Source organism: Alligator mississippiensis, chromosome 11, assembly GCF_030867095.1.
Source record: "Alligator mississippiensis isolate rAllMis1 chromosome 11, rAllMis1, whole genome shotgun sequence".
NCBI lineage: Eukaryota > Metazoa > Chordata > Crocodylia > Alligatoridae > Alligator > Alligator mississippiensis.
The window spans coordinates 56197733-56220394 of NC_081834.1; positions in this window are offsets into that span (position 1 = coordinate 56197733).

Here is a 22662-nt window from a genome sequence, read left to right on the forward strand (position 1 = left end):
TAGCCTTCCAAACTCAAATTCCTCAGTCAAAGGCATATTTGGGAATATTGCTAGAGCCCAAAATGTACGAGTCTGCACTGCCTTTAGAACAACAAAGATGGAAAGCGGCAGGAGCCACCTGTGAAGAAGATGGAATATGGCGATTGCCAAACGGAAGGATAGTGCTGCCTAAAGTAGCCCTTAGACCTTATCTACAACAACTCAATCAAAGCAAACATTTGGGTTGTGAAAAACTTGCTGCTACCACTAATAGGCTGTACTATGCACCAGGAGTCTACCAGGAAGCAAAACGGCTTTTAGAACACTGCAGTATATGCAAAAGTTTAATATCAAAGGGAAAAAATCAGGACCCCTGGAGCCCACCCTTAGGCTTATACTCCCTTTGAAAGTACAAATAGATTTTGCTGATATGCCTAAAGACAATGGGTACAAAAACCTCCTAGTAATCGTGGATCAACTCACGGGGTGGGTAGAAGCCTTCCCCACCAGAAGAGCCACAGTGCAACAAGTAGTAAAAATACTCCTTAACAAAATTGTACCCAGGTTTGGTCCACCACGTACCATTGAAAGTGATCAAGGATCACATTTTGCTGCTGACATAAATAAAACACTGGCCAGCTGCCTAGGAATAGAATGGAAATTCCATAACCCTTGGCACCCAGAAAGCTCTGGACAAGTAGAGAGAATGAATCAGACCCTGAAACAAAAGATTGGAAAGCTATGTGCTGAGAGCGGGTTAAAATGGACTAAGGCTCTCCCACTAGCTCTTATGTCCATCAGAACCACCCCCAGGGGAAAACTAAAGCTCAGCCCTTATGAGCTGCTGTTTGGACACCCTGTTCCCCAACATTCCCCCTTACTACCAGCTCACACCTCCTCTCTTTTAGGCAATGAAGAACTCACCTCTTATATTTTATCTCTACAGTCTCAGTTAAAATTTCTCCATAGGTATGCTGCTTTAAGCCAACCCTTAACTGCCGATGTTCCTGCACATCGCATCCAGCCTGGAGACTGGGTGTACGTAAAAACTTGGAAACGGTCTCCCCTTGAACCAAGGTGGCAAGGACCGTATCAAGTCCTCCTCGCCTCCCACACTGCCGTAAAGGTAGCAGAAAAAGACAACTGGATTCTCATACGAAGAAGAGAGAAGTTTCACCAGAGCTCAGGATCGGCTCCAATGCAAGCTTCCCCAACCTGGAAAAGGGGAAGTCAGAAGAAGACTACTGCGGACTTCGCAGGAGCACCACACGCCCACCTGACCGCGACAAGGGTAGGCCAGAAGCAGACAAAAAAATAAAAACAAACACCTCCTGGACCTGCAGCCCATTAGATAATATAAAACTCAAACTAACCAAAATCTACTAATGAACTGTCACCCTTTTGGGGTCCTGTCCAGCCCAAAGAACACCGAACTCCAAGTACAGCATCCTTTAGACTCTTTCGGACCAGCCGAAACGGAGCACTTTGGGACTGTAACATGCCCCGGAAGACCAGTTACTGGAGCTGCAGGGTTGTTTATACTGTTTGTGCTGATTTTTTTGTTATGATATGGCTTTTATAACTATGTTCTTTCTAATCTTTCTCTTTGCTGGGGAAATGAGTCCTTTACAGGGGTCGGCTATGGCTGCCAGTTGCTGCAGATGTGCTAATCCTGGCACCCAAGGTTTTCCTGTCTGGATAAGCGATTCAATCGAACTCTCTGAAACAGACAGAAAAGTCAACATTGCCCACTGGTATCCTCCCTCACATTGCTGTAGTTCAGCAAAAGTCCGAGTATTTACTTATGGAGTAGAATATTGTGTAAAGCCTAGCCACCCAGTTTTCAAACAATTTGCAGAGTCTCCTCAGGCTAAGGCTACTCTTAAACCTACTGTTGCCCATATCTCTGATAACAATATGTACCTCCAGTACATTGAGAGAGCCGCTAAAACAGAAAACCAAAGTAACTGTTGGGTGTGCAGTTATTTTCCTCTCCATACCCAAGGAGGAATTCCCATGACTCCCATCCCTTTGGGCCCCATCAAGTTACTTTTAAACCCCTCTAATAACTGGGCTTGGGACCAAAGTCAGCAGGAGTTCCTTTTAGTAAAGCCTGTCATTGGAGATTGGTGTTTTTATGTAAACTGCTCGGTATCAAACTGCAACAACTTAGGCACCAGCATATGTCACCACTATTTTACTAGTTCAATTGGAGGAGACTGGCGTAATAATAATACAGCAACCCCTACCTATTGCAGCTCTTACAATGATTTCTACAGTGGAAAAAATTTAACCAAGGGCACTAATCCTATCTGCACCCCCATCTCCTCTTTAAATAATACCTTGTGGTATTGTTTGTACACTGATACCTCCCGGGGACAATGCTTCTTCAATGGAACTGCAAATCCTTCCTTTAAATCAAAAGCTGAGCGAGGAGTGCTAGGACTGGGAAACGGTGGCCGAATACCTCCTAAGTATTCAAACCTCGCTGCTTTAAAGGGACAACACTGGGTCTGTGGCTCCCACGCCTACCATAAAATCCCTGCCAAAGGAAAAGGTATCTGCTATCTGGCGATGCTAAAACCCTCTATGACCTTCGCCACGCACCTTTCACGGGGCAGGTGGCGAAACAAGAGGGATTTGCAAGAAAGCTGTGATAATGTAAACAAATATCAAACAACTCCACTTACCAAAGGAGTATTACTTGGGTGTTCCCTTGCAGGTATGCTCCCAGGAGTAGGCACTGTGTGTCTTGGAAGATATACTTTACACCTCCAAGCAGTAATAGAGGTCATGGCTCACGAATTCAGTGAAGGTCACAAGGAACTCTCGAAGGCCGTCATGGCCTTGGCTGACACCCAAGAAGAACTCCGACAAATGGTAATCCAAAATCGCATAGCCCTTGATTTCCTCCACACCACCCAAGGAGGTGCATGTGCAGTCATCGGACCAGAATGTTGTGTATGGATTAACAGCTCTTTTACCATAGTTCAAACACACCTCAATGATGCAGCTGTCCATATCCAAAAAGCCGAAGATATAGCTAAAATCCCCAAAGATATGTCTCTTAGCTGGCTTACTGATTGGTTCCCTTCCCTTACGGGATGGCTTAGACCCTTTGTATTAAATATAATTGGAATTGTTGTAACTGTAGTCTGCCTGTTGTGCTGTTTTCAGTGTTTATGCTCTTTAGGACAACAGTTTATGCAAAGACAAGTAAAAATGTATGGTCAGTTTGTACAAATATCCAGCAACAATCATCAAAACCTAACCCCACGGGAATTTGAATACTTAAAAATGTGTTCCAAAACTCCCTCTGGAAGTTTGGAACAAAGGAGGGACTGTGATGAGCAAAGAAGCTATTACCCTGAAACAAAATAGTTCACAAAAGACAAAGAAGCCATTGTTCTAAAGTACAGCGATCCTCAAGAAATGTCTGTTGCTGTGCAGTTTTTGCTAACGTATCATAATGTAACTGCTGCTTAACTTTTGCTTTTAAAAAAGTGCCAGTTCAGCTTAACAGAAATATGCCGCTATGAAAATTTGTGAAGCACCGCCACAAGTATTGCTTATTTGTTAACCCTGTAGTCTTGTCTTGTTGTAAAAGTATAGAAGAACACCCCACCCTTTAGTCGGGGCCATTTTGCCTCTTTGCTGGCTTATGGTCATTTGCTTGAGCAAATAAACTGCAGTAAATCCTTTACCCGTGTTGCCTGGTTCCTATGCGGCTAGACAACAGAATCCAGGGAGTTTTCTCCCAAGACACACCTCTGCCCAGCTTTGCCCAGGATATAGGTAGTCTCATGAATGAGCACTAACCAAACCATACTAATTGTGACCCCGGTCAGTTCAGTTGGGGTTCAAACTATGAGACTGGTGCCTCTGCCCCTCAGGCTCCTCCTGTTCCAGCTCCTGCACAGAACCAAGCTGGCTGTGCCACCAAGACCATCGCTATTGGCCTCCTCCTGGGGAAAGTGTGGCGCCTCGGCTGTGTGGGCTCCATACTTGAGGCGCCGGGGCAGGGCAGGCTCTCGCCTGGCAAAGTCTTTCTACCCCTGGCACCTGCGTGCGAGAGCAGGGAGCAGCACAGAGCAGCAGGTCGCGGGCGACAACTGGCACATCCATGCATCTTGGAGGACGTGAGCATAGTGCCTGGTGTGGGATCCAGCCTCCCTCCCCCGAGACATGGGGACTCTGCTCCTCACACCTGAGGAAAGAGCCTGGAGTCCCTGTGACTGCACATCCCTCCTGGGCAAGGAGGGGAGCAGGGAACCAGCGCAGGGAAAAGAGTCACATGGCGGGGCAGTGAGGCCACTAAGGGACATGCCCCCACTGCCGTCTGTGCTGCTCACAACCCTGCCCGAGGCTCCTGGGCTCTGCCAGACTAGCCTGGCCCTGTGGCCATACCCAGGAACCTGCCCGGTTCACATTTGCACTTGCAGGCTTGTGTCAAGGAGGCTTGTTGTCTCAGTGCATTTCCCACCAGGAGGTGCTCATGGTGCAAGGAAAACATGGACTGGACGTGGACTGTCCAGCCAAAGAAGTAGGGCTTTACTAGCTAAATGCTAAACGCTGGCCACATGCTCTGGATCAGGCCATAACAAAGCTGCTGGTGTTGCAATCCTCCTGAAAGGAGACACCACGTGCCCCCTGCAGCACAAAGAGACTGTTGCAGGCAGGCTGCTACAAGCCACCCTGGAGACACGAGGAACTGTTCTGAGCTGCTGGCAGTGTATGAGCTGGCCGATAGAGAAGCCCGGGGCCCGTTTCTGGAAAAAGTGACCATCACAATGCCCACTGGCTGCCCAGTGATGCTTCGGGGAGATTTCAACTGCATCACCATCAGCAAGGAGGACAGGGTAAGCACGGGCAGCGGGATGAGCATGCACAGATCCTCGAGGCAGATAAAGCAACTTGTCTGCGATCACATCCTGGTGGACACAGCCAAAGAGGCCCAGGTCCCCAGGGGACACTCACCCGAGTGGACCCCCTCAGGCAGCACCAAATCCAGAATTGACTTTGTCTTCCTGCCCATGGGGTGGAAGACAGAGCAGGCCCACTGTACACCCAGATGTTTCTCAGACTACTCCCTCCTCACCCTCTGGGCCGACCGGGGGGCGGGGGGGGGCAGCTGGAAAGAGGCAGACAAATGTGGAAGCTGAACACCAGCCTCCTGGAAGTCGAGCGGACCAGGCTCAGCTACAGAGAGCACTAAACAGGCTGGAGGACTGTTCGGGACCTATACCAGAACCAGACCTAATGGTGGGCCAGCATGAAAGGACCTGGGGCTTTTTCCAGCGAGCAGGCAAGTGGCAGGCACCGGAAGTGGCACAAGCACCTGATCCATAAGTTACAGGACTTGCACAGGCAGGCAGAGGTGGGATGGGATGTAAGGGAGGCCATTCGGGAGGTGAAGGCCCAACTCAGTGCCTAGTACCAGGAGGAGGCCAGGAAAAAGATCTTCCAGGCCAGGGCACCCTGGGTGGAGGAGGGGGAGGAGTGGTCTACTTACTTCTCCAGGCTGAAGAAGACCAAGGAGGAGATCATGACATGCCTGAAAGACTGAGGGGGGGTGGAGCACCAGTCGAAGGATGGCATACTGGCTACAGTGGCTGCCTTCTACCGGGAGCTCTATGCTGAGAAGCCGGTAGACCCAGAGGCCGTGCAGCTGTGCCTGCAAAGTCTCACCTGGACCCTCAGGGAGGATGAGCAGTGGCAGCTAGAGGAGGACTGGACACCGGAGAAGCTCGAGAGGAGCCTCTGGAGTTTCAAGTATGGTAAGACTCTGGGTCGGACGGCCTGCCCAAGGGTTTTTACCTGACCTTCTGGGACCTGGTGGGCCCAGACCTGCTGGAGCTCTTTCAAGAGTGCCTGCAGGAGGACCAGCTGGAAGTGGGGATCCAGCAGGGCCTTATGACCCTCCTGTACAAAAAGGGACTGAGGGAGGAGTTGAAGAACTGGAGGCCAATCACCCTCCTGAACTTTGACTATAAGCTGCTGGCCAAAGTCTTGGCCAAGCAATTTAAATACATCCTAGGTGCAGTCATACACAAGGACCAGTTGTGCGGGGCCCCTGGGAGACAGATCCACGGAGCCCTGGTACAACTGAGAGACACGCTCCAACTAGAGAGGGAGAGAAGGCAGAGCATCGCCGTCCTAAACCTGGACCTGGAGAAGGCCCACGGCAGAGTGTCCCATCAGTTCCTGTTCCAGATGCTGGAGCGGAGGGAGTCCCCTCGACTTTCGTCAGATGGATTAGGACCCTCTACATGGAAGTGAGACATGAAGTGCAGATCAATGGTTTCCGAGCGCCTGGATCACGGTGGAGCTGGGAGTCTGGCAGGGCTGTCTACTCTCCCTGATCCTGTTGATCTGCGCCATCGAGCCCCTGGCCCAGTGTCTGAGGCAGGACCCAGGGATCCACGAAGTCCACACCCCAGGCAGCAGCAACCGAGCGACAAAGATCCTGGTCTGCATGGACGATTTGAACATCCTGTGCTGAAACAGGGGGTCAGTAGAGAGAGCCCTGGCACACACCCAGGTATATGAGGTGGTGGCAGGGGCCAAGCTCAATGCGAGCAAGAGCACCTGCCTGGCCGTGGGTGAGCTCAGAGACCTGGAGTCCCTGGGGGTCTCTGTTCCCTGCAAGGGATCCTCAGGATAGATTTTGACCCAGAGCTGAGCAGCAGGACAGTGTGGGAGAAGACAGAGGCAAAGGTAAAGCAGAGACTGGGGCTGTGGCACATGTGCTCCCTCTCCATGGGGGGCACATCGCGCTTGCGAAGGTGGTGTTGTTATCAGTGCTTCTGTACACCGCACTGGTCTTCCCCCCTTCCAAGCGTGTCGCCTACAGAATCCAGAGGGCCGTATGCATCTTCTACAGCTCCAGATGGGAAAAGGTCCTTGTACAAGGTCTTCCAGGTGATAAGAGGGCCGAGGGCAGGGGCATGCCAGATATCCTCCTGTTCTTATGGGCCAAGTATACGATCCTGATCTGCAAGCTGGTGATGGACGCAGAATCCAAAACCGCTTGCCTCATGAGTTACTTTGCAGGGCACATCCTGAGACCCCGGGGGGTACTCACCCCGACCAACCGTAGACCGTGGATCATGGGCACACCGTGGTTCTACGAGACCCTGAACCAGTGCCGCAGCTTGTACGGCCTGCAGAACGCAGGCCTAGTGACCATAAGAAACCACAAAAAGATCCAGGAGATGGTGAGACTAAGGGACACTACATCACCCATGGACCTGCTCCCCAGTGACACGTACCAGGCCGTGTGGGAGCGCATCGACCACAAGGGTTTGTGCAAAAATCCCAAGGACCTGAACTGGCTCATAGCTCACCAAGCTCTCCTGGTAAGGGCCCAGAGACAGAAGGGGCACACTTGGGGAGACCCAGCTGCCATGGGGCCACCGACACAATTGACCACCTCCTCTGGCTTTGCACCTGTGCCAAGGAGGTATGGAAAAGAGTGAAGCAGCTCTGCAAAGCGGTGACTGGAGTCATCTAGCTAACCAGCCTCCTCTGGCTCTGCACCTGTGCTAAGGAGGTATGGAACAGGGTGAAATAGCTCTGCAAAGCAGTATCTGGTGTCAGCCAGCTGACCAGAGAAGCAGCGCTGTAGGGGCACCTCGGCAAGCACCAGGAAAGCCTGTCAGCCATTTCAACCAGTTGGCATCCTGCATCAGGATCCCCTGTGGAAAGCAGGAAGCCCCTGATGTACAGTCACATGGATGTAAAGGTGGTAGACTGTGAGAAAATGGCTCCGAGAAAACTCCAGACCTACTACCAGAAATCAGTAGTAGAGGATGGAGAGGACATGGCCAAAGCCATCTGGCACACAGACACTTGGCACAGGATCCTCCAACTCCCCCCTAGCAGGGAAGTGGGCTGTGATAGCGAGGAAGAGGAAGAGACAAACGGAACTGAGGATAGTGACAGCAGCAGCGAGTCCTCCAGTGGGACCTGGAGCAACAGTGACAGGGACAACAGGTGAACTGAGTCTGTGACCCCGCAAGCAGGGTGGGAATGAAGGGAATGGGTTGCCTGGTTCAGCATTTGTGTGTGTGTGTGGCATGTGAGCACAGATACTGTAACCATTTCAGGTGGCCAGTGGTCCTTTGTATGGGTTCAGATATTGTAATGGGTTATGGTTTTTTCTCTTATATACACACACATATATATACACATGTACATATATACACATACATATATAATTATTCCCCCCCCCCCCAAAAAAAAACAACCCAAAAAACAAAAAAACCCCATGACCATCAGGGTGGTTTTCCTAGTTGCACCTGGGGTAACCACTTTTCTGGCATGGGGTAGTATCCACGGAGGTAAGGTAAACCTCCCACTTGCTGCTCGAGTGGTAAGATCTTGACTTTATGCCCACTTTATGGAAATGAGGGACTCCTCCCTGGCTTCCTCCTGTGGCCTTAGGGCAGGTGAAACTTGGGGGCATTTGAACCTCAAATCTCTGGGCTTGGGCCTGCATGTAGGATGCCTGCCAAATGATTTGGAAACATCTGAAGCTCCAGGTGGGCGTGGAGGATGTTTGCTGATAGTAGAGCCATTTACGCTTCTTGACGGACTCATTGTCAAGTATTTGGAATTGATTTGGCTAATTTGGCTTGAAACACAAATTAATTGTCAATAAAAAAAAAGAAAAAAAAGAAAAAAAGAAGTTAGAGGATCCCCACCAGGGGCCTCCCAATCTTTTTTTGCCCACGTCCCAAAACATCTCTGAACAGGGACAATATATGTGCTGAGCATCACCTGTACTTCTGAGATATCCTACTGTGGGGTCTCTTCTTAGCAATAAGGTGGCCTTCGTTTTCCTAGTCTTTGGAAGGTGGCAAGATCATAGCACATTATAATAAACCTACAATAACAATTAGACTTCCTGAAGCAAGACTGCCTTGAGGTCTACATCAGTAGTCCTCAATCTTTTGGTCTTGCAGCCTGATGAGTAGCATGGTGATGGTCCACATGTGTTCACATGTGGTACACAAATATAATTCACTCCTTGGTCTTGAAGGTAGGAACTATGCATCTGTTGCACCTAGGAAGTTCCCTAGAACTGTTTTGCATATCACTATAGTATAATAACAAACAACAATGCTATCTTTTGACAGTAAAGTAAAGCCCATAATCTGGATATGGAATAATATGTAGAGACTATCAAAGAGATTATATGGTTTCTGTTTCAACATATTTAATAGTGCATTGCTGATTTTGTGCAAGAAAAACCCACTATCTTATTGTAATATTTAGCTGAAATTCCTTTATTTTTCTAATACTGTCTGTCTGTGTGTAAAGTAAGTATACACCACAGTTGAACTGTGACACTTTTCAAATTTAAGACATACAATGATAGGCCAATGAAGCTGCAAGCACTTACACAAGAACTTGGTTCAGCCTACAAAGCAAGTGGATCACTGTTTCAAAGTACCTTTAGGGAAAACAAATGTATTCTGTATAGCGTCTCAGTTTTGCATTCTGTGAATAGCACACACTAAATATACAATAAAATTAAGATGTTGCCAATTAAGCCATTTCCTAATGATACAACTGGTGGACTATTTTATACTAAGGGCATGTCTACACTTTGTCCAACTATACTTGACAGCACTGCCATGAAAACATGCCCCTTGCACTCCATTTTCTCCAAATGCCAAAGAGAAAAAGGAATACAGCCACTGTCAGAGCTGCACAAAGCACAAAATCATAGAAAACTAGGATTTTCTCGTAATCCACCACCTACATCTTCCTGCCCCTTTCCAAGAAGACCTTCGCTAGCAAACTCCTCTGTAAGCTGGTCTGTTTGGAACCTTGGTCCCAAAAGGTTTCCTTTTCTTTGCTTCCTTTCACCAAGCGCACACTGAAGGAAGGTGAGGGAGTTTCCAGGCAAATTCTCTAGCAAACACCCCCTCACTCAGGACTCGAGTTAAGAAAGGGTCTTAAATATTGGTGTAACTGCTGAGATTTACAATCATAGAATCACAGAAAATTAGGGTTGGAAGGGACCTCAGGAGGTCACATCTAGTCCAACCCCCAGCTCAAAGCAGGACCAGCCTCAGCTAGATCATCCCAACCAGGGCTTTGTCGAGCTGGGCCTTAAAAATCTCCAAGGATGGAGACTCCACCACAACTCTAGGTAACTTGCTGTAGTGCTTCACCACCCTCCTAGTGAGAAAGTTTTTCCCAATATCCAACTTAAACCTCCCTTGCTCCAACTTGAGACCATTGCTCCTTGTTCCGTCATCTGCCACCACTGAGAAGAGTCTAGCTCCATCCTCTTTGGAAACCCCCTTCAGGCAGTTCAAGGCTGCTATTAAATCCCCCCTGTCTTCTCTTCTCCCAATTAAATAAGTCCAGTTCCCTCAGCCTCTCCCCAGAAGTCATTTGTCCCAGGCCCTGAAACGTTTTCATTGCCCTCCACTGGACTCTCTCCAACTTGTCCACATCCTTTCTGCAGTGGGGCAGCTCAAAACTGGATGCACTACACCAGGTGTGGCCTCATCAGTGCAAAACAGAAAGGAATAATTACTTCCCTCGGTCTGCTAGCACCACTCCTACCAATGCAGCCCAGTATATTGTTAGCCTTATTGGCAACAAGGCCACACTGCTGACTCATATCCAGTTTACTGTCCACAGTCACCCCCAAGACCTTCTCTGCAGAGCTGCTGCTTAATCAGTCACTCCCCAGGCTGTAGCAGTGCATGGGATTCTTCTGTCCCAAGTGCAAGACTTTGCACTTGTCCTTGTTGAAACTCATGAGATTTCTTTCGGTCCAATCTTCCCATTTGTCTAGGTCATTCTGGTGACACAGGTCCAATCCTAGCCCTACCTCCACTGTACCGACTACACCCCCAAGCTTAGTGTCATCTGCAAACTTGCTGAGTATGCACTCCATCCCATCTTCCAGATCATTAATAAAAATATTGAACAAAACCAGACCCAGGACCAACACCTGCAGCACTCCACTTGATACCAGATGCCAGCTAGACATTGAGCCATTGACTGCTAACTACTACTAGCTTGACAATCCAGCCAGCTTTCCATTTACCTTACAGTCCATTCATCAAACCTATAATTCCTCAGGTTGCTTGCAAGAATACTGTGGGAGACGGTATCAAAAGCCTTGCTAAAGTCAAGGTATAGTATGTCCACTACTTTCCCTGCATCCATACAGCCAGTTATCTCATCACAGAAGTCAAATCAGGTTGGTCAGGCATGACTTGTCCTTGGTGAATCCATGCTGACTATTCCTAATCACCTTCTCCTCTAAATGCTTAGAAATGGATTCTTTGAGGACCTACTCCATGATTTTTCCAGGGACTGAGGTGAAGCTGACTGGCCCTTCTGGTGAGGATCCCTTTCTTATAAGATGGGAACTATATTTGCCATTTTCCAATTGTCCAGGACCTCCCTCAATCACCATGAGTATTCAAAGATAATGGCTAGTGGCTCTGCAATCACATCAGCCAACTCTTTCAGTACCCTTGGATACTTTTAGCTACTTTCACTTAATATGGGGTAGGCAAAATATGGCCGTGGGCCGAATCTGGCCCATGAGGCCATTCTAGCCGGCCCACGGGGCCCATAAAAAAATTTAGAAACTTTATATTTATCTGCCCTTGGTTCCCATCAAAAATGACAGGAGCCAGGGGCAGTAGGACTCATGAGAAGCCCTGGTGGACTCCTGTAACAGCAGGGCCCACCCAGCCCTGTCCCCCCAGTGGGAAGCCCTAGCAGGGGCTTCTGGCCTGGGACCAAGTGGCTGCCCTCCATCATTAAAAGTTTCCAAAAAGAGGTTGGAAAGCCATTGGTGTGGGATGAGCTGGACACAGGTATGCCTATGTTCTACTGTGGGTATTTCCCATGCTTCTGGGCTTTGCTACTTGTCACACAGAGAAGGGAAACAATCCTGCAGCCACTGCTACATGTTTTACAAGGTTTTTTAAAGCCTTCCTCAGTGGCACTGGGTGTTGGCTGCAGCCAAGCCTAAGGATTTTGACTGGGGTGTGTCAATGCTCTTGCTGGGAATTAAGCTTGGATGTTCCTGGCTAGAGGGTCTTGCCCCTCCACTCATGGTCACATTGATCACCATATTTGAGGCCAGGAAATAATTTTACCCCATGGTCAGTTTGGCTGCAGAAATAACTGGCCAGTGTAATAGCTGAGCCGCTGGCACAGCTGTTCGAGCACTCGTGGTGCTCCGGCCAGGTCCCTGAGGACTGGAGAAGGGCCAACGTGGTGCCCGTTTTCAAGAAAGGGAGAAGGGATGAGCTGGATAGCTTTAGACCAGTCAGTCTTACCTCTATTCCTGGGAAAATGCTAGAGAAAATAATCAAAGAACACATTTGTGCAGGCCCAGCAGGGGAAATGATGCTGAGGGGAAACCAGCACGGGTATGTCACAGGTAGATCCTGTCTGGCAAACCTTGTAGCCTTCTATGACCAGGTCACACACTGCCTGGACGCGGGAGCAGAGGCTGATGTCATCTTCCTGGACTTTAGGAAGGCCTTTGACACAGCGTTGCACCCTATCCTCATTGAGAAGCTAGCAGACTGTGGAGTGGATGCCTACACAGTCAGGTGGGTGGCCAATTAGCTTAGGGACCGCACCCAGAGAGTGGTGGTGGATGGCTCCTTCTTGGCCTGGATGGAGGTGGGCAGTGGGTCCCGCAGGGTTCGGTCCTTGGACCGATATTATTTAATATCTTCATCAGCGATTTGGACGAGGGCATGGAGAGCACCCTCTCCAAGTTCGCTGATGATACCAAGTTATGGGGCAAAGTTAGTACACCGGAGGGCAGGGAGCAGATTCAGGCCGACCTGGACAGGTTGGATCAATGGGCAGAGAGAAATAGGATGCAATTTAATAAAGATAAATTAAGGTTCCTGGGAAGGAGGAACCCTCAGCACACCTATAGGTTAGGGAGTGTCCTTCTCAGCAGCTCAGAGGCAAAGAGGGATCTTGAAATCATAATTGACTCCAAGATGAACATGAGCCGGCAGTGTAACGAGGCCATCAACAAGGCCAATCGCACCTTGCCATGCATTAGCAGGTGCATGACTAATAGACCAAAGGAGGTGATGCTCCCCCTCCATGCGGCACTGGTCAGGTCGCAGTAGGAGTACTGTGTCCAGTTTTGGGTGCCGCACTTCAAGAGGGACGTGGGGAATATCAAGAGGGTCTAGAGGAGGGCCACTCGCATGATTAGTGGCCTTCATGATAGACCCTACAGGCAGAGGTTGAGAGAGCTGAATCTCTTCAGCCTTCACAAGAGACAGCTGAGGGGAGATCTTGTGGCCACCTATAAATTTATTAGGGGAGGTCAATGGGGAAGAGGGGAAGCGCTGTTTACTAGGGCGCCCCAGGGAGTGTCTAGGAATAACAGGTGTAAACTAGTTGAGAGTGGATTTAGGTTAGATATTAGGAAGAAATTTTTCACAGTAATGGTGGCCAGGATCTGGAGTGGGCTCCCAAGAGAGGTGGTGCTATCACCTAGCTTGGAGGTCTTCAAGAGGAGGCTAGATAGTCACCTGCCCTGGGTCATCTGACCTCGGCCCTCTTTCCTGCCAGGGGCAGGGGATCGGACACGATGATCCATTGTGGTCCCTTCCGACTCTGCAATCTATGAATCTATGGTATGTACTGTGTGGGTTTTTTGCCTTCCTCGGTAGTGGAGGACATGGCCCTCCTCCTCAGATCTCTTGAGCTTATATTAACAACCTTTACAGCAGCAGGACATTGGCTGCTATTCCCCCTGCTTTAGCTGTGGCAGGATAGAGTATTATGGCTTGTGGTTGTGTTATGTTTGACTGTGTAGTTTGGCTAAGAACTCAGACAAGGATTTGCTTAGGGTGGTTTGGACAGAGGTGATCTTGTGCCCGGCAGGTGGCTGGCCAAGATGATCTCTGGAGGTCCCATCCTACACACTTGCAGGGAGGCTGCTCCAAAGTGCGGTAATTACAGTGCATCGGAGCAAACTCAATTAATTGGGTCTGCTGAAGTACAGTAATTACTGTGCACCAGCAGACTCCAGTGTCATGTGTATCACTGTCCCCATGCTGAAAAATGGCAGCAGAGGTGCTTTAACTAAAGCTTGTTCAATGAGCTTTAGTTAAAGCCCCCCGCCACCATTTTTCAGTGTGGGGATGGTGATACACATCACACTCCAGGCACTTTAATTAGAGTAGCTCTTGGAGCTGCTCTAATTAAAGCGCTCCCTCACTACACACTCCTGAAGCACGTGTATAAATGCCCTAGGAGTCCATCCCTTTCTGTCTTGTGCAATCTCCTTCCATGTTGTCGCTTCTTTTCATATCCCTTCTAGATCAGGTTTTACATGATCTTCCCATCATTGCCTTGGTTAACAAACTTCGTAGCATTACAGAAATAACATCTGCTAGAATTCTAAGTACACATTAAAATAAAGATGAGATGCATCTCACCCCACAGGAAGGTCTGACATTTCCTCCTCCTCCACAGTATCATTTAAATGCATTTTTCCTGCTTTTAAAATTGTTAAAAATTGAGTTTCTCTCAATTCAAAAAGACTGACACACCATATTAACACGAAAGAAATTTAGGAGAAATTCACATGCAACTGTCCCTAACAAGGTCATTTAGAAAATAAATACTTTTCTCAATTATTAAACCACAAGAGGGGCAGGGGAGAAATATTTTGCACTTGATATGCAATTTCCTATTTTAATCAATTCCCTTATTATTTAATGTGACAGACTGCTGGATCATGTTTTCTTTTAACCAGTGCAACTACCTGTTATTAGAGTATAAACCCTTCCTCATTTGCCATTCCTATCAGAAGCAACGAGAGTAAAGATGGTGGACAGAGGACACTGGAACAACACAGCTGTATGTTAACCCAAATCATCACCCTGGTTTACTTAAATGTCTTTTCCTGTATGCGCTAGAAAAACTGATTTGATGGAAGGTCTTGCACCGTTATTCATTTTCTACTGTCTTTACACAAGGAGAGTTTAAGGCAAACCTTCTTGCAGAATGGAAATGGTCCCTGACAAGACCGAGATCCTGCAACCCCCTCAGCTCTTTACTTTCTCTGTTCACATTGCTAAAACGTGTGCCCTTTTTCAAAATGCTTCAGGAAATGAATGAGAAGTGGGTCAGCTAATCTCATATACGGGTCTATAAGCAATAGCTTTTTTGACACTTCTCAAAGCACATTTCTCATTTTCTCACTGTACATTTTTTACTCATTCTTTTCTACTTTCATCTTTTGCCCAATTTTGTAAACCTTTCATATATTTCTCTCTTCTTCACACTCCTCTTCCTTTGTTTTGCACATATTGTCTTGCCCTCTGGGTTCAAAACAAGGCTGAACAATTGAAACAGAAACAACAGTGTTTTTACTATCTTTTTGTTCTGCTAAATTTCCAGGTCTAAGTGCAAAACTGCACAGCAGCTATCTGAGCCAATCTAGGGTTCATCCAGAGGATTCTGGGAGTATGCTACTCATGTCAAATAGCTATAATAAGCCTGTTTTTTTTCTTTCTACAGAGTCCTGTGTCCAGCTTTGGGCCCCATACTTCAAGAACAGATTGGAAAGAGTCCAGTGGAGAGCATCACAAATGATCAGAAGCCTGGGAAGTATGACTTCGATTAAGGAAAGGCTCAAAGAACTGGGGTCATTTTGTCTGGAGAAGAGAAGACTGAGGAGATTTTTGGTAGCATCCTCAACTTCCTGAAAGGTGATTATGGAGAGGATGGAGATGGGCTTTTCTCTGTGGCTGGACAGGACAGGACTAAGAGAAACAGCCTCAAGCTTCAACAGGGGAAATTTATGTCGGAGATGAGGAGGGTCTTTCTGACTATGAGGCTGGTCGTGCACCGGCACAGGCTGCCTAGAGAAGTTGTAGAGTCTCCATCCCTGGAAGTGTCACAAGGAGGTTGGCCAACCCCTTGGTTGGGATGGCTTTCATCAGGGAGGACTTTGTCTTGAGCAGGGGGCTGGACAAGATGACTTGCGAGGTCCATTCATAATGCTGAGTGGAAGGGTTTAGGGAATGCACTGATATAACTAACGGTGCATTATCTTCTGATTGGATTGTGTATGTATGAAGATACACAAACTGGAGGGAGACTGGATTTGTGTAACCTTGCAGCTGCCTTTTGGCCACTCCAATCACCTGGCTGCAAGGGAATAAAGCTAATCTGGTTTTACTCATGGTGTCTGTTAGCCCAAACTTAGTCCAATCATGGCAACCTTGTTGTAGGAGCTGACACCTGATGTAGGATGCCTGTCCCCAGGGTGTGTGTGTGTGTGTGTGTGTGTGTGTGTGTGTGTGTGTGTGTGTGCATGCGTACATGTGCCTGGGCTTTATTTCTGCCTGCCTCTGTGTATGTCTGTGTGTGTTTGTCTAGTTTATGCTTGTGTGTGTATGTGTGCATGTGTGTGTGTGTTCTCATGTGTGTGTGTGTGTGCATGTGTTTGTGTCTGGTTGATGCCTGCCTGAATATGTATGTGTGTGTATGCCTGGTTTATGCCTCTATGCCTGTATGTTTGTGTGCGGTTCATGAATGCCTGTGAATGTGCATGCATGTGTGCACATGTGCGCCTAGTTTATGTCCACCTGAGTGTGTGCGTACCTGGTTTTTGCCTCTGTGTGTGGGAGTGTGAGAGTCTGTGACCCAGATTCCTGGGGGTGGAGGGGTATACATGTGCATAAGCACCCTGGGTTTATTTCTGCCTGCCTCTGTGTGTGTAAGTGTGCATATGTGTGTGTTTGTATCTACTTTATACTGTGATGTGTGTGTAGATGTGTATGTGAGTGAGTGAGTGAGTGAGTGAGTGAGTGAGTGAGTGAGTATTTACTTAATGCCTGCCTGAGTATGTGTGCGCCTGGTTTATGCCTGTATGGTGTGTGTGTAAGGGACGCAATAGCTTCTGACTATTTTTGCCTAGCTTCTTGTTGTTTTTAACATACATACATACATACATACATATGCGTGCACACACACACACGTGTGTGTGTGTGTGTGTGTGTGTGTGTGTGTGTGTGTGTGTGTAAAGCTAGGAAATGAATGCACATTCCAATGGTTATATTTATTTTTGCTTTAATCTTAAACTCACTGCGGCAGAGGGTCTCTAGACAGTGCCAGGCACAGGAGACTCCAGTCCTGGAATCTGGGCCATTCCCTACCACCAGACGCCATGGATTCCTATGACAAATCTCTGGGTTTCTCTGCTGAATGCTATGGAGGATCCACCCCCTAACAAGGCATAGCACCCTGCAGCACCTTTAAAAGGGATCTCACGGCCCCCCAGAGGCTATGCTTCTGTCCACAGCCTGCAATCACATTGCCAAAGTGCTTTGTTAATGTGCAGGGTGGTGGGGGGGGTTTCCAAGCAAGCAATTTCTTCATCAAATAAGGAGCTTTGTAGAGCTGTAAGAGAAGGACAGAAACCGCCCAACAGAAGTACCAGTGTCCCACTGTTCCCATAGCTCATGCCAGCCTCAAACACCCATCCACTGCCCATGGATAAAAGCCATGAAACCTTTCACTGGCAATGCTCCCAGAGCCTTAGACTGAAAAAAGAAGCAACAGCGCTTTGAATTAAAGGCCTTCACACGGGGATCAAGCTTAAGCTGTATATAGGGCTGGGGGAGGGGATATCCTAACTTCTCCCTGTGTGTTTCGTTCCCCTGGGCTGCCTGCTGTCTCACTGTGTCTGCAGGGGCGAATAATCAGAATGGGAGAGTCTTACCGTACTGGGAAAGTTCCCCTCTGTCCCGAGGCCCACGGCAAATCTCAGGCCCACTCCGGGGAGCTGGGACCCCCGCACTCAGCCCCTCTGAAAGGACTCTGTCCGAGCCACATGTAGTCAGGAGGGAGTCTGGAAGGAAAGCGAGCAGAGGGGGCTTATGTGAAGACACTGAAATAGCTGGATGGCTCTGGGTGATTCATGTCCCTTTTGGCGCTGGGGCCCCACTGGCAGCTGCTCCAGCCCCATCTTGGCCCCCAGCTCCTGGTCATTTCATGCCAGCATCCCCTCCCCCTGCCCCCCCACACCTGTCCCTCCTGTTGCCCTGCTGCATTTCACTGCCCCACAGATGGCTTGGGAGAACCAAGAAAGGTTTGAAGGACCGGATCCACCCAGATGAAATACACACACCATGGGAATACCTGTTGCCCTGCTGCATTTGGCTGATTCACAGATGGCTTCGAAGAACCAAGAAAGGTTCATAGATTCATAGATGCTGGGGTTGGAAGGGACCTCAACAGATCATCGAGTCCGACCGCCTGCATAGACAGGAGCGAGTGCTGGGGCCAGATGCCTATCTAGCCTTCTCCTAAAGACCCCCAAGGTCGGGGACAGCACCACCTCCTTTAGGAGCTCATTCCAGATTCTGGCCACCCTTACTGTGAAGAAGTGTTTCCTGATATCTAGCCTAAATCTGCTCTGTCAGTTTGTGATCGTTGTTTCTTATTACCCCAAGAGGCGCCCTGATAAAAAGAGCACCTCCCATCCCTTGCTGTGTCCCACTAATGAATTTGTAGGCGGCCACAAGATCACCCCTCAGCCTTCTCTTGCAGAGGCTGAAGGGGTCCAGGTCCCTCAGTCTCTCCTCGTAGGGCTTGTCCTGTAAGCCCCTAACCATGCAAGTGGCCCTCCTCTGGACCCTCTCGAGGTTATCCACATCCTTCTTAAAGCACAGCACCCAGAACTGGATGCAATACTCAGTATTGTGGTCTGACCAATGCCGCATAGAGGGGGAGTATCACCTCCTTGGATCTATTTGTCATGTATCTGCTGATGCATGATAAAGTGCAGTTAGCTTTGCTGGTGATTTCGTCACACTGACAACTCATGTTCATCTTGGACTGCACTAGGACTCCGAGATCCCTTCCTGCTTCTGTGCTGCTGAGAGGGTCACTTCCCAGCCAGGAGGTGTGCTGGATATTTTTATGGCCTAGGTGCTGCGCTCTGCACTTGTCCTTGTTGTACTGCATCCTGTTGTGTACCGCTCACTTTTCTAACTTGTCCAGGTCTGCCTGCAATCGTTCCCTACCCTCCGGGGTGTGAACTTCACCCCACAATTTAGCATCAACCACAAACTTGGACAGAGTACACTTCACACCCACATCCAAGTCACTGATGAAGATATTGAAGAGTACATGTCCAAGGACCAAGCCCTGGGGGACCCACTGCCCACATCCTTCCAGGTCGATACCGACCCATCTACAGTAAAAGCTCTGTTAACCGGCATCTTACAATCTGGCATGCTCCACTAACCGGCATGCCGGCTTGTAAGATGAAGTGAAACCGGAAGTGCCCACTGTGGCACTTCCGGTTTCTCCAAGCCCCCATGGCTCGGAGAAAAGCAGCCTGCGCTGCTGAGCCCCCACGGCCAGGGGACATAACAGGCTGCGTGGGGCTGTGCAGGGCCCACCTTCCTGTCCTGCAGGGCCCGTTAAAAAATTAGGGGACTGTGGCATTGACACCTACACAGTCAGATGGGTCACTAACTGGCTGGGGGGCCACACCCAGAGAGGTGGTGGACGGGTCCTATTCAACCTGGTGAGATGTGGGCAGTGGGGTCCCCCAGGGCTCGGTCCTTGGGCCCGCACTGTTCAACATCTTCATCAGCAACTTGGATGAGGGGGTAAAAAGCACCCTGTTCAAATTTGCCGATGACACTAAGAAGTGGGCACGCTAGAAGGGGGGAATAGACTGCAATTGGACCTAGACAGGTTATAGGGGTGGGCGGCTGAGAACAGGATGGGTTTCAACACTGACAAGTGCAAGGTGCTGCACCTGGGAACGAAGAACCAGCAGCATACCTACAGGCTGGGGAACTCCCTCCTCATCAGTGCAGAGGCAGAAAAGGATCTGGGAGTCATTATTGATGCCAAAATGAACATGGGCCGACAGTGTGGGGACACAGTCAGGAAGGCCAACCACACCTTGTCATGCATCCACAGATGCATCTTGAGCAGGTCCAAGGAGGTGATCCTCCCCCTCTATGCGGCACTGGTCAGGCCCCAGCTGGAGTACTGCGTCCAGTCCTGGGCGCCTCACTTCAGGAGGGATGTGGACAGCATGGAGAGGGTCCAGAGGAAGCCACCCGCATGATCAGCGGGCAGCAGGGCAGGCCCTACGAGGAGAAGCTACAGGACCTGAACCTGTTCAGCCGCCACAAGAGAAGGCTGAGGGGGATCTAGTGGCCGTTTACAAACTAGTCAGAGGGGACCAGCAGGTGCTGGGGGAGTCGCTGTTCCCCAAGCACTACCGGGCATGACTAGAAATAGCGGTCACAAGCTGGCAGAGGGTAGATTCGGACTAGACATCAGGAGGCGCTGCTTCACTGTCAGGGCGGCTAGGATCTGGAACCAACTTCCAAGAGAAGCGGTGCTGACTCCTACCCTGCGGGTCTTCAAGAGAAGGCTGGATGAACACCTTGCCGGGGTCGTCTGACCCCAGCGCTCTTTCCTGCCACGGCAGGGGGTCGGACTTGATGATCTGCTCAGGTCCCTTCCGACCCTGCCAACTATGAAACTGTGAAACTATAAGTCAGCATCGATAGTTGTTGGGCTGGTGTCCCTCTGATGTCCGTCTAAGAGCCCATTAGGAGACTTATCTTGACCCCTGTTCAGGAACACCGAAGCAAAAAACTCATTGAATAGCTCAGCCTTGTCCCCGCTCCCTGTCACTAATTGCTCCTTTTTGCTCAGAAGGGGTCCTATACTGCCCTGCATCTTCCTTTTACTCCCTACATACCTAAAAAAAAGACTTTTTGTTGTATTTATTTTGTGTTGCCAGCCTCAGCTTTGTAGTTGCTTTAGCTTTTCTAACTGCTTCCCTGCAAGTGCGGGCCAAGTAGGTATACTCCTCCTTGGTAGCTTCCCCCTGTTTCTACCACCTATATGCCTTCTTTTTTGCCTTCAGGCTCCCCTGGATTTCCCTGTTGTGCCAAGGAAGTTTTTTGGCTCCTTTCCCCCTTTTCCCTCATACTGGGATCATCTCCCTCTGCGCTTGAAGGATCGCCTCCTTTATTTAGGAACGACCACCCTTCCTGGACTCCCATCTTCCAGTGCTCCTATCCTGCAGTGCATCATTGACTACACTCCTGAGCACACTGAAGTTAGCCTTCCTAAAATCAAGCACTTCCACCCTACTAGTTATCTTACCCACCCTGTGCCAGATGGTGAATTCGTTTGATTGGTGGTCACTGTCCCCAAGGTGACCACGAATCTGCAGTTCCCCTACCAGGTCATCCCCTGTAGCCAACACGAAGTCCAGTAAGGCATTTCTGCTAGTGGGACTGTATACCTCCTGCATTAGGTGAAGGTCCTGCATGCAGGTTAACAACCTATGCGAACGGTTGGATTTGGCTGACTGCTCCTCCCAGCATGTCGGGGTAGTTTAGGTCCCCCATGACACCATGTCCCTAGACCGTACGGTTTCTGAAAGATGCCTCAGGAATTGCAAGTCTATCTTTTTCCTCTTGATGTGGTGGTCTGTAGTAGGCCCCCACCTCCCACCAAGTCCCTTTCCCCACAATCTCCATGTATCTCCATGTATCCTAACCCATAATGCCTGGACATTAGGAAGAACTTCTTCACAGTTCGAGTGGCCAAGGTCTGGAACGGGCTCCCAAGGGATGTGGTGCTCTCCCCTACCCTGGGGGTCTTCAAGAGGAGGTTAGATAGGCATCTAGCTGGGGTCATCTAGACCCAGCACTCTTTCCTGCCTATGCAGGATGATCTATTGAGGTCCCTTCCGACCCTAACATCTATGAATCTATGAATCTATGAATCAACTTTCTCCTCCTCTGATCCCATTTTGATTAGGGTAGATGTATAATGCTCCTTTACATAGAGAGCAACCCCTCCCCCTTTCCTCCCTCCTCTGTCCCTTCTGTACAACCTGTAGCCCTCAATGTGTACCGCCCAGCCATGGGTAGGGTCCCACCAGGTTTCCATTAGCCCCACTTAATCGAAGTTATTATCTGCAAGCGGTAGTGCGAGGACTTCCTGCTTGGTCCCCATGCTCCAGGCTTTAGTACAAAGGCACTTGAGCCCTCCGAATGGTGCCTTTGGTGCCCCCACCCCCTTCTGATGCCCAAAGGGCCCCTTGGTACTTACCTGCAGTGTACTGCTGCATGTCTCGTTGTTGTAGCTTCTAGACTCTCTCCATCTCCTTCCTCCACGTCCCCTGTTGTACTTAGGGGTTCAAAGGGCTGGATCCACTAGTATTAAATACACACATACGAATGCCTGCATTTGCAAAAGGTCTAGAGAATTATGATTCTTTCTACCATAGATTCCTGTGGTTTGCTGGTTTCCTCCATCTCCTTTGTCCTGCTCCATGTGTCAGGGTGCTCTTAAACCTCCCTCAAAGGCATTGGGTATTGGCTGCAGCCACAGGTGGGGATGGTGACAAGGCTCTGCCAATGTACACATTATTGCAGTTGCCTAATTAGCTCTGCACTAAACTTCTCAATGTCTACAAGTGCAGTGCTATTAGGAAGGAGTAAACTAATTAACTCCACAGCAGGATAGCATTTGTAAATACAAATACTATCTTACGGTGAAGTTTTTCACTCCACAGCAACCCACATGTAGATGCCGATAGGGCTAGCTGGGGCATGAGTTTGGGGTTTCAATATGGCTGGCTAGCCC